The 11,972-nt window shown below is 42.5% G+C and overlaps 1 long non-coding RNA gene across 1 annotated transcript in view; it reads left to right on the forward strand.

The window, feature by feature from the left end:
- LOC311016373 overlaps positions 1–11,700 on the forward strand; it is a 125,842-nt gene extending 114,142 nt beyond the window's left edge. The window contains exon 3 of the long non-coding RNA XR_014597478.1: positions 10,893–11,700. This is a non-coding gene — a long non-coding RNA (uncharacterized lncRNA). The remainder of the gene's footprint in view (positions 1–10,892) is intronic.
- The last annotated feature ends 272 nt before the right edge of the window (positions 11,701–11,972 follow it).

Below are 11,972 nucleotides of genomic sequence, written 5' to 3' on the forward strand. Positions count from 1 at the left end.
CCAAATGGAGAATCGATGCAACAACGCGCGTGGCCCAGATTCTGTGAAGAATACGTCCGTACCCTGCCTGTCTGTGTCTACCTTCTGCCGGGCTCCTTTAGAAGAACTCTGCATCTTTTATTTATCCCTTGAAATAAGGCTGGACCCTGACGAGAGCATAGGCTGCACACACAGACACACACTCTCTCGCACACACACACACACAAATAGGCTTCCTTCTGTTACTGAAAAGTCTGCAATTATGGAGAGAGAGGGGAGGGACAGTTGGGATTTGCATATGTCGTTGAGAGAAGAAACTACATCTCCCACAAGGCCCGGCGGTGGAAATGAACCAGCTGTCCATGGTTTGTAGATCAGATCCCATCCTCTTGATTACGAAATCACAGAATAATAAGGACCAAAAAGTTGTGGGCCACGCTGTTTGTTCCTCCTTTGTTGTTCCCTAGAACAGAAGTTATTTTGCTTCCGCTGCCTCCGAGCTGTTTGCCATGTGCCAATGTTTGGTGCACTGTGCTCCACTTGTTCTCCTTCCTCACACAGAAAATCAGAAGGCTCCAGCCCTGCCCCTCTAAAGCTGTCATGTGAACTCCCGCCTTTTGTTTAATTTACATTTTGAGGCAAAGCCCATCAATTCCCCCTCTTCCCTGCTGCCCCCTGCCAACACCACCGCCCCATCACACCAACTGGCTTCATCAAAAATGCAGAGTTCAAACTAATTAGTGACATTTGGCCATTTGTGAAACTTTTTTCCCTCCAAGCCCAGCATGGCCTCGTAGCGCATGGGAAACTGGAATGCTTTTCATCAATATGAAAAATTAGAGAGCTGTACGTCATTGAGGAGGGAAAAAAAGCTATTTCTACCTCTACAGCTATGCTGATCAGATGCTACAATATGTGATACCATTAAATAATCAGGCTTGAATAAAGGAAAATAAATGAATAAACATGCTGAATTGTGAAATAATAATTACACAACATACTGTTGTAAATAATGCTGTGTCATAGTTCTAAAATATATTAACTTGCTCACTACACAGATGGATTTTGTCAGTATCACACGTTTCACTTATCTCCTAAATCCAACAGTACACTAAATAAGGATGTATCCATATTTACAGTAACATTCCTAAAAATCATTTAAAAAAAATGAATTCTGACAATTGTTTGCACGTACAGTATGTGAACGCCTTTCAGTGATTTGTAAAGTTTGCTTTTGTCGCGAGAGACATCTGTCTCGCTGATTAAAAATAGCTCTCAGTATGAAGGCAAACATCTGTAGGGACAAGAATAAATAAATGATGTGATGAAATGATGACATGAAAGCTTAATTACGCAGATAAGTATTGAAGTTCTAATAGCAGCTTGTGCAGAGCTGTAGAATCTGGGGACTGGAGATATAACACACATACTGACACACACACACACACACACACACACAAGCCTAATCAGTGTGATTTGGCTGGTGTGGTGATTTTTTCAAAGGACCCATGGTTAGGTGTCTCTGTTCTGCCAGCTATGTGAGGGTTCAAACAGGTGCTGTATAATTAGTTGGGGGTTTTGACCGGCATGCATTTTTGCACTTGGAGCAGTCGACTATCTCAGCTTATAAAGGGAGTGTGGAATATGAAGTGATGTTAAAGCAGGTACGATCAATATTTTTATATCAATGATGGATCACATGACTAATAATTGTATGTGAGCAGGATTGCTCATAGCAGTGATCATACATGTATCACCCAACTTTGCATTTCCCCTTTGGATCGATTAAACATTGATCGATTGAATCGATTGAACATTGTAGAACTGCTAAATGCACATTTCTCTCAGGAGTTGGTGGAGACCAAAAACGGAGCTACATTCACTCCAAGCTCCAAATGAATGCTGACATTTCACCATATAAGCAAAAAACGTGCCAATTTAAGGTGCTAATATGTCGGTGTTGTGCTCACAGCTCGTTTCTGCTGCTCCCCAAGTGACATAACCTTTTTTTAATTGCAGTTCTAAAGGAACATCCCATTGATTTTACACATAAAGGTCGCTTAAAGGCTCATTTATGCTTCCATTTCGTGCGTAAATAGAGACGTGCGTTATCAACATTTTAAACGTCACTGCCCTCATGCTTTCATGCGTCCTCTACGTTGGAATGGAAGTTGAGCAAAACATCCTCTAGAGGGCGTCATTCACGTTAAAAAGTTACTCCAATAAAGTTTGAAGAAAAAAAGTTTATCACAACAACAAACATGGCGACAATGGAGGAGATCCTGCATCTATTGAGAAGGAGGCAAAATCGCAGGCAGCGTTGTAGACGGCGGTCTGTGAGACGACTGAATACATCCCGAGTGTGGACAGAGAATTCCAGTCATCGGTTTTACCGATAAACGTCATTTTCAATATTTCAGGATGTCCATCTAGGCTTTTGATGACTTGCTTCGCCAGGTGGCTCCTCACATTAAGCATGGGAACTCGCACAAACACAAAACGTTTTTCAATTTGTGTATGCTATTCACGGCACTTTTTGTGTACAATGCCCGACACTGCCCCCACGATTTCCATTGGTAATGCAACGCTTGGTCCGTATCGGTACGCATCCGAAAGCTTGCAGTATACGGACAGAAATACGGACGAAATGTACTCAGAGTACGGGAGAAGGCTCCGTCCGTTTCCATATGCGTATCTAACATAGCGCATAAATGAGCCTTTACTAGTCATCCTGAGTCCTACTAAGGTTGTGAAAATAATTATATGATGTCTTCTGGGGCTCTGGTGGAGCTTTGTCTTTTCTGAGAACATCAGCGAGGGCTTGAAAAATACAAATACTGTATAAAGTGGCAGGGCCGTTTGTCAGACATTGAGGGTCTAATGAAAATCTTTCTTGTGAGTTTCAGAACTTAATGAAAAAGCAATCTTAATTTAACAGATAACCACTTAACTGCCTGCTATAATGGCATGATCTATTATAATGGCAACAATAAGTATTTCTTGTTGATTCCGCAAAGCATTTTCTAATGTAGCAGCTGTATGAAATATTATTATCAGGATTGGAAAAGGTATCAGGATAAACACTGCATGGATCACGAGAAACGAGCGACATCAGGCCTCAAAGTGTGAGCATCCCTGACCTTCACCAACAGTGGTGTACTTGGACTCTGTGCTGCTGCACTGTAGCTTGTTGGTAGTTTTCATTCAGGGCTTCCAAAATAGTTCTCGAATTGAAAAAAAAAGCATCGCTGCAAGGCTGACGGTTAGTGCCAAAACTTTGTGCTGTGTTTCCTGTAGAGTTTGGGTGAGAGGGGAGCACTTGAAAATGAGTGAACAGCAGAACATGGTGAGGAATGGAGCAGCGCAGGTGAGGAGAGGGGAGGTAAAAAGCTGACAACGTTAATATGGTACCAAAAGGAGAGTGCAACCTGGCAGTCACTCAAATTCTGCACCTGCACCTTTATAAAACAAGCTCTCCGGTGTGCCTCTCTGGCTCCTTCTCGCTCTTTTTGTTTCTCTCTCTTTCCTTTCCATGTGCTGTGGCTGAGGGCGTTGTCATTTTCGGCATGTTTTCTATACACTGCTTACACTGTGTGTGTGTGTGTGTGTGTGTGTGTGTGTGTGTGTGTGTTAATTGCGGCCATCCTTTGGGGAAAGAGAGAACGATGAGCAGGACCTGTTTGAGAGCAGCCGTGCCAAGTTCTGCGGTACGACTCAGTGTGGAGCTGCAGACACCTGGTCTGCCTGAAGGGCAGGAGGAAGGTACACTTGCCTTTTTTCCTCTCCTTCTGCCCTCCCTTCGCTTTCTATTCGACCTCTCCTCTTTCTTTCTCTCTCTAACTTTCACACACTTTCTCTGTCTCTGCTCTTCTCGAGCTTGGAGAAAACAGCTGCTGTGCATCCTGTGCACAGGCATCCCACCTTACCAGCCCAGCCCATCGCATCAATCATGGCACACGACTCACCACTCTTTGTATGGATGCACTAGAAAAGGGAGACATTTTGTGGGTCAATGACTTTGAAACAATTTAGTACAGAATGAGCGAGGCCACCGTACCAGTTGATAATGGTTCATAAATAACAACAGCACTCCACAACAACTCTTGACCAGAGTTACCTACTCGAGAGCAGCACTCTCTGGATCAGATCATTAATATCTTAATTATTATCTTATTTTGAAAGTATTGGATATACCAAAGTAATTGCATCGATCTGGGAATGAGTAGGCTAATCCTGTAATAGGAAAACTATGTTCCTGCAGTTCTGTAATTAAAAAAATAGCATGATGTTTCGTAAAATAGGCTCAGCATTCTCGTGTGTGTATGGTAAATATGAAGCAACTGGCAGCAGCTGGTTGGGCTGTGGTTTCACAGGGAGGTTATGGGCCGAAAGGTTTTTTTGACCAAGCAAGTTATTGTGCCGAAAACCACAACGTGCTCTTTTTAGTTTTACCAGTTCAGTTTAAGATTAAGTGAATGTGCGACGTGACGAATCTATGACGTGTTAATTACTGAGCTTCAGATTTAGGACTCGAGTCGAGCCAGGCCAGCTGTTTGCAGTCTTTGTGCTAAGCTAAACTTAGCTAAACGTAGGCTTAACAGGCTGCTGGCGGTCGCCTCATTTTTACAATACAGAGTGCTATGAATTTCATGAGTCTTGGCAGTAAAGTATGTAAGGTCAGTTGAAAGTAATGATGGCAAAACTACGGCAATAAAAAGTTGATCACATTTAAGTTCTGAAACTGGACTGTGATCTGTGTCCGTCCCGACATGAGTGGCTTGGATTTATAGACTGCGGTGCTTTGTCACTGCTCCTTGGCCTTTCCACTCAACTTTGACATTCACCATCAGCGTTGTGGCCATATGTGCACATGGTGGTTGAGTGATGAAAAAGTGGCCGGTTTTTATATTCAAGTCTGACATATTGAGGAATGGAAAGATGCTTGTGGAGTGCTTGTGGGCAAAGAGAGTGACATACGGACTCTCTCTCTCTCTCTCTCTCTCTCTCTCTCTGTTGCATACGCACACAACTCTTGGTCAGCAGCACAGATGAGTTCTGGGAAAACAAGCAGCTGCAGGAGGAGGAAAGGACCATAAGGCTGGACGGCTTGCCAAATTTCATCATCTATTATGGATTGCCTGAGATGCACACTCTTCAGCAACCAGGGGCATGTCTCCGATTCACATGCAATCGCAAATCTGCATGCACACCCATGCATGCTCACGTGCACACCTTTCCATATATTACACCAGCATTTCAAACGCCTAAACCCTAAAGGACCAAGACCTAGAAGGCCAAACTGAACTTCCGTTGCTGTTACATTGACACGTGCATGATGCGTTATCGGATGTCCTGGTTCATTATAATCGGTGAACTGGAGTAAAAGAGCAAAGCCTATTTGCTTTGTAGCAAAACACATGATAAGCATTTGGCATGTCCTTATCATGTGATAATAATTTATTTAATGTATATACCTTGAATATGTGTGGCATGCCTTGCTATTTAGAGTGTCTTTTTCTACACTACCACTGGGAGTCGCCCAAGTCAGAACTTTCTAAATTCTACACTCAGGACCTTATTGTGAAAATGAGTTAATGCATTAGGCACCTGCACCACAGAATACATGTGTCTAGAGACACAAGCAACAGCTGAAAGGGTCATTTCACACAAAATAAATGGGAAAAACACATTATTGTTACAGGGAAGGCAGATACCTAAAATGAATATGGGATACGAGGGCTATTCATTGATAAGAACAGAAAACCTGAACTTGTTGCAATACTGTACTATTAGTAAACCAAATACTCCTAGTCTCCCCAGTCTCACCATCTCCCCTCAACCAGCCGGATTCTCCCTCATCATCCATCATCATTCTCTGCAACCAGTCAATAAACCTTCCTTATCACTTCACCTACCACATTTGGGTCCATCTTCTTGGACCGTAACAGAACAAACTGGTCAAAAAATGGACGCAGCGGATACCATCACACTCTCCTGGCCGCACTGCCCTTTTTCCTGGAGTGACAAGGGCTACCTGGAGGCCCTGGCCACCTTTTGGAGGAAACGGCACTAGTTTACCCCATAGATGTGTAAAGAGAATTGGAAGTGGGTCCCAGTCATTCGTATGAATGTTGCTCGTTGGCTAAATTTCAGATTCCGATTATTAAAGGTGCTACATTCCAAATTCAGACCATATAATTTGGCGATGACTAGAAGCTCATGGTGCTAAGAGCGATAAGAATTATATTAGATTTTAAATGCAAGACTATTACAGGTAACTGTATTTTTACACAGGTATTATACTTGCTGACATAAATCTATGGATTTTCTGTTCTGCAGTTTTTAATATACATAGGTTTGCAATTCTCGACTATAGAACTGATGTGTCTTAGTCTTCTGCTGAATATATTATATTAATATAATATAATTACTTGTATCCATGTCAATGGATGGGCGGATGTGCAGAACAATGGATATAGTAGATTCTATGTATGCACAGACCTTAACACCGAATGTAGACATTGTGTATATTCTGCTGTGCACCCTTCATGATATTTAAGATGTCTATGCGCTATATGCTGTATACTGCAAATGCTTGCTCTTGCAGTGGCTGCTCTGGTTGGATTTGTGCTGAGCGAATTATAGCATTTCACGGGCCACGCCCGTCCCAGAATCTGCCTGTAGGATCTGAACGCGTGTTGTCGGATGGTCACTTTTCCAAAGTCGGAATGGGGGCGCTGCATCCAACGATTGCGCTAACCTTCAGCAATTAACAATCTGCCACTCATACCCACCTCCTGCAGTGATTGGCCCGGTGTGTGGAGATGAGAAAGTAAGCAGGGGTTGAACTTTTCTCTCAAGCTATCCTGCTTCATCCATTACACAACTATGCATGTCAGTGTTTGTCCTTATAACAAGGGCGACACTGTGAATGCCTTCCAGGAGAGACTGTCTGAAAATGTGTGCAGTTGGTCCCATAATTTAATGGGTAGAAATAAGCAGCCTTGAAGCTCAGTTGTCATCGTGGAGGAGTTTGTCGCACCCAAAACCCTTAGTTTCTTGTATGATTGTGGGGACTGACGAGGCCAAATATGAATTATGTTCACCTTGACGGTCTTCTCTGTAAGAAATTGTCACTTTTTGCTTTAGAACAAATTCAATGCAGCACATCTGCACATGTTTGTGATGCACTCACCCTTTGGTCACACTGGTATTTCTATACAAATTTAAAAAATGCGTGTTTAAAACTAAAAAGTTGGACTTTTCCAGTAAGTAGAAGAGCGAGGCAAGTATCTCGCACACACAGTCGATGCCTTGTGGGCCTCACCAACACATTAACTAGTCCCGCAGTCAGATTTTATAGAGTGGTCTTGGCATTCTTGATCCCATCTTCAGGAAGCGAAAATGGGATAACTTGTTGTTGTGCATGTTTGTGTATCTTTTCAGAGGGAGCACTTTGGCAGGCACCATTACCGCCCAGCAGTAAATTGCCTTGTAAATTACAGTGCCGGGGTAATAAAGCCAGATTTGTATATCACCGGGAGTGGAGACTGTGTCTGTCTTGTAAATTTAATTAAACAGCAGGTGCAAAATCAGGTCATATGGCTTTGATGTGCCCCATGTGAGAATGACAACCAGACAAAGATTCTAATACGAGCAGCATTTACATATTTTTGCATGCGGCGGGCGGCTTGTACGGAGGTAGGGGGAGCCTCGCCTATCACCTTGTAGTGTATTCAATTTCCCCAAAATGAAAAAGGATTCAAATTAGCTGTCACCTTCAATTTTAATAGATCTACAGTGAAATAAATGGTTACGCTCTTCAAAAAAAAAGAAAGAAAATAAAGCAGCTTCTTGCTTGTTGAGAGTAAACTCAGCCATTACCGACACCTTGTGCTGAATGAAACACTTTCAGACTAATTGGCTTTTATTGCCTGTCTACTGTACATTACACAACATCAGAACTCAACCCATTAGAATGGAATTAAACTACGTCTCAAGAACTTCAGTTAAACAAGATGTGACATCAAGCTAAACTAACACCTCCGTTACTGGGGGGGAAAAAAACGGTTATTTTCTTGCCAACTACAATCGTGTTTTTAATATAGATCTCCATCTGACTGATGTGCACTGAAGCCAAAAATCATCCTCTTATGGCTGTGGCTTGACCTGTGACACTGTCAACGTGCTGTCTGGGCTCCAGAAGGCCCTTTTTCCTGTGCGTCGGTCCAAGCTCACTGCCAGAGAGCTTACCGACGTGTCAGCGGCATCAGTTGACCTGACGGCAACACCTTGGCTTGTTTCTTTTTTCTTTTTTTTTTGTGTGTGTGTTGGGAGGTAGTGGTTGATAATTACCACCTAGGATGTAGCCATCTGTGCCGCCCTTTCACGGCCTGTTAAGCTCGCTTTTCAGAAAGTTTACTGTTGACAGAGGGCACGCGAGAGGAGTGAACGCCAGAGCGCGTTAAAAAGACTGCACACTCAAGCAACATTAAAAGCGGCGCTAAGGAGCAGATTTACAAGCAGGAGGAGGAGGAGGAGGTAAAGGAGGAGAATAGAGGGAGAGGGGCAGGGGGTAAGGAGTAGATGCAAAATTTGGTGAAGGTTGGATCCAACTAGTGGACATTTAAACCAGAATGAAGCGAGTATTCTTGGCACCGAGTCAGTTTCACAGTGACCTCACACAGGTTCACAATCCCTATCTTGTTTTTCTCCCAGCGTGAACACTTTCCACTTGTTCCAGCTCTGTAACTTTTCATCAAACCTGTCCATCACTCAGAGCTGCCTATTGTCGTCAGCCATGAGGGACACCTGTGTTTCTGCCATAAGGCAGCAGTTATCATCAAGCTGTCGGATATCTGTCACTATGGCAGAATCTATGTGGAAACCTTCGCTGTCAAAACCTGTCAAATTTCACTGAGTCTTTAATGAGAAAAAGGCAAGTTGAAACCACAGGCGCAAGCGTGTGTGTGTTTTTTGTGTGTGTGTGTGTGTGTGTGTGTGTGTGTGTGTGTGTGTGTGATACAGCAGGCTGAGGGAACAGGTGCATGGCTGGAAGCTGTGGTGGCGGTGTAGGAAGGAGCAGTAGGGGCTCAGTACAGTACGTCATCTCTGATAGCTGACGGTTCCAGTCCCACTAATCAAACACACATCAACTGCCGGTGACTAAAAGACACATGACTGACATTGCATTAAGAGCATTAGGCTGGAGAATGTTCCAGCTCCATTTCCCAAACTCCATGTTAAATCCACAGACAACAATACGTATTCTTTTCAACTGTAGCCTCAGGTATTTAAAAAACAAAACAAACAATTAGTTAGCTGCATGAAAAGCAAAAGTTTCTTGCAAAACCAAATACAAATAGAATTTGAAAACATTTTTTGAGTGATTTCCCTACAGTTCTCTCTCCACCTGGCAATATTGTAATCAACTCAAGCCTGTTTGTTTTGACTATGCGCTCATTGCAAATCAAATCCCTAAAGTCTTCTCTGTTCTCAGGTATGTCATCGTGACAGAAAACAGAGTTTTTTTTGTTGTTACTTTACCCCACGGCTCTCGACAACCGTTATCCTCAACAGGCAGGCCCGCCGTCCCAACAGGCCTGTCAGAGGCCAGGTGAGGAGGCTCAGGTGAATGACCCCAGGCAAACTTCTCCCAGATAAAATCAGGAGAAGGGAGGGGAGAGTGGGGAATGAGACAGGAAGCAGAGTGGAGCAGGAAAGCAAACACGGGGTTGTAGAGCGGGAAGTTGGATGAAGTAGACAAGTTTTCTTAAGGTGTAGAATGTGGCATTCTGACATGGATTCTGACATACTGGATTAGGCCTCCAACACATCACACAGTGCTTATGGTAAAAGCCAGTTTAAGGAATAGTTTGACACTTTGGGAAATATGCTTTTCTGCCTTCTTGCCGAGTTAGATGAGAAGATCAATGCTCATTTCATATTCGTCCATTTGCTATGAAGCAACAGCCAGCAGCTTAGTTTAGCATCTCAAAAACACTGGAGGAAATGGCTAGTTTGGCTTCATAAAGGTTCCAAGAGATAAAACAGCCCAGCTGTCACAATGTTGCAAGCTCCGCCCCCATAAAATAAGTTGCACAGCAATATATTTAATACTATTAATATTTAATCAATCAAGCAGTTACAACAGGTTTGTTATCGTTTTATCCCAGAAGCTCTAAAGGTGACCATGTGAGGTTATTTCCCAAAATGGTATATGCCTAAGATTTCTTGGCCAGGAGCACTGACTTCTTGGAATTTTTAGTTGTACTTTTGGACTGAGGCAGGCTAGCTGTTTCCTTCTGATGCCAGTTTGTGCTAAATGAAGCTAACCATCACCTGCCTGTAGCCTCTTATTAAATTGCACTTTCAAGCGTGATATTGATCTTCTTGTCTAACTGAGTGAGAAAGTACTTTTTTTTAAATTTGTTTTCCAAATATGGATCTTTTCCTTTTAAATCTTGCTCCCGGGTTTTGTTAAATTCCATTGATATTCCGTTGTCGATTTGCTGGAAATACACCATTCCAAGTCATAGTCCGAGCAATTGATTGTTAGAACATCAGCACATACTGTACATCCTTTGTTGCTGATTTGACAGGCCAGAGCCTTGTCTTGTTGAACCACAGGGAGCTAATGAGGGCTCGGTGTCCGTAGGCGTAAGGGGCAATGAGCAGTACAACTGCATGCTGGGATAAAATAGATCAGAGGAGGGACCCTGTCGTCTTATGTCAGTCACTGGCTGTTGTACAATGCCCCCCTGGTCACAATTAGTGTCCTGTGTGCTCTGTGTGTGCAAATATGAGCAAATGCACATGCCTATTATTTACCCTTACCCCCCCCCATCGAGAGCTTTCATGGAGCGTTTAGATTTGAATGTCAACATGTGTTTACTTGACTCTTTCCTCTGCAGGGATAAACGCCACCTGTCAGCGTGACATGTCAGGACCGAGAAAGGACCCTTTCGAAGGGACATCAGTGAACAGAAGACAGTATATTGCTTATACTGCACTGCCCTCAGTGACACATGGGCGAACAAGGAAGAGTGCCGAACTGTACAAAACGAGTCCCTATGTTTGACATTTAGCGACAGTAAGAACATTTCATCTTTTAATACTTTGATGCATCAAAATCAGTGTGTGTATCGTTATTGACAAACAGGCTGTGCTGTTTTTACAGCTCTCTAGTTCCCTCTTCTGGCAAGCAGATTTACCATCAACACAATGTAAATCATGACATTACTCACAACACAACGAGGTAATGGCCTTCTGCTATACTATAGTGTGCCTGATAATATACTTTCACAATTCCTGTGGGTACTAAGATGTCAATCACTAGTGAATTATAGTCATGGAACAATCATTGAGGTGACTAATTACATGCTATGTTAAGTAAGATTATTGGTAAAATTATCAGATCACATGTTGCAGATATTGAGGCAAATTAGCACAGGAAAATATCACCCATAACTTTCAGATACTTACTTTTTCAAGTGAATTTATTCTTCTGACATTAGTAGTAATTTACACTCACACAGAGTCATCAATCAACACTTATGAAGAATTCAACAACAACATATTTAACTCATTAAAAGATGGCTTCCAGGAGGTACGATGTTCCTGTTTCTATCAGCTGTCACTGATATTTTGGACGAGACGGATTCCAACTAAGGGGTTGAGCCGCCTCACTAGCTGCATCTGAGGGTTTGTCAGATGATTACATGGGGAAGGAAATAAAACATTTTAAAATTCTGCATCACAATGTTGTTATTTTTCCACACTTTTCTTTTGTTTTTGCTATTTTCTTGAGAAATATGTCAAATATTTTATCATAAAATGTACAAAATCCAGTCTAATAAGGAAAAAGTCTCATTATTGAGCGTCTAAAGTCAGAGACAAATAGATATTTGCTTCATACGAAGGGACCACAAAAACAAAAAAGTTAAGAACCACCGGACTAGACTATATCCTTCGACTCCTATATAATGAATTCT

This window comes from Eutrigla gurnardus, assembly GCF_963514095.1.
Source record: "Eutrigla gurnardus genome assembly, chromosome: 7".
NCBI classification, from domain to species: domain Eukaryota; kingdom Metazoa; phylum Chordata; class Actinopteri; order Perciformes; family Triglidae; genus Eutrigla; species Eutrigla gurnardus.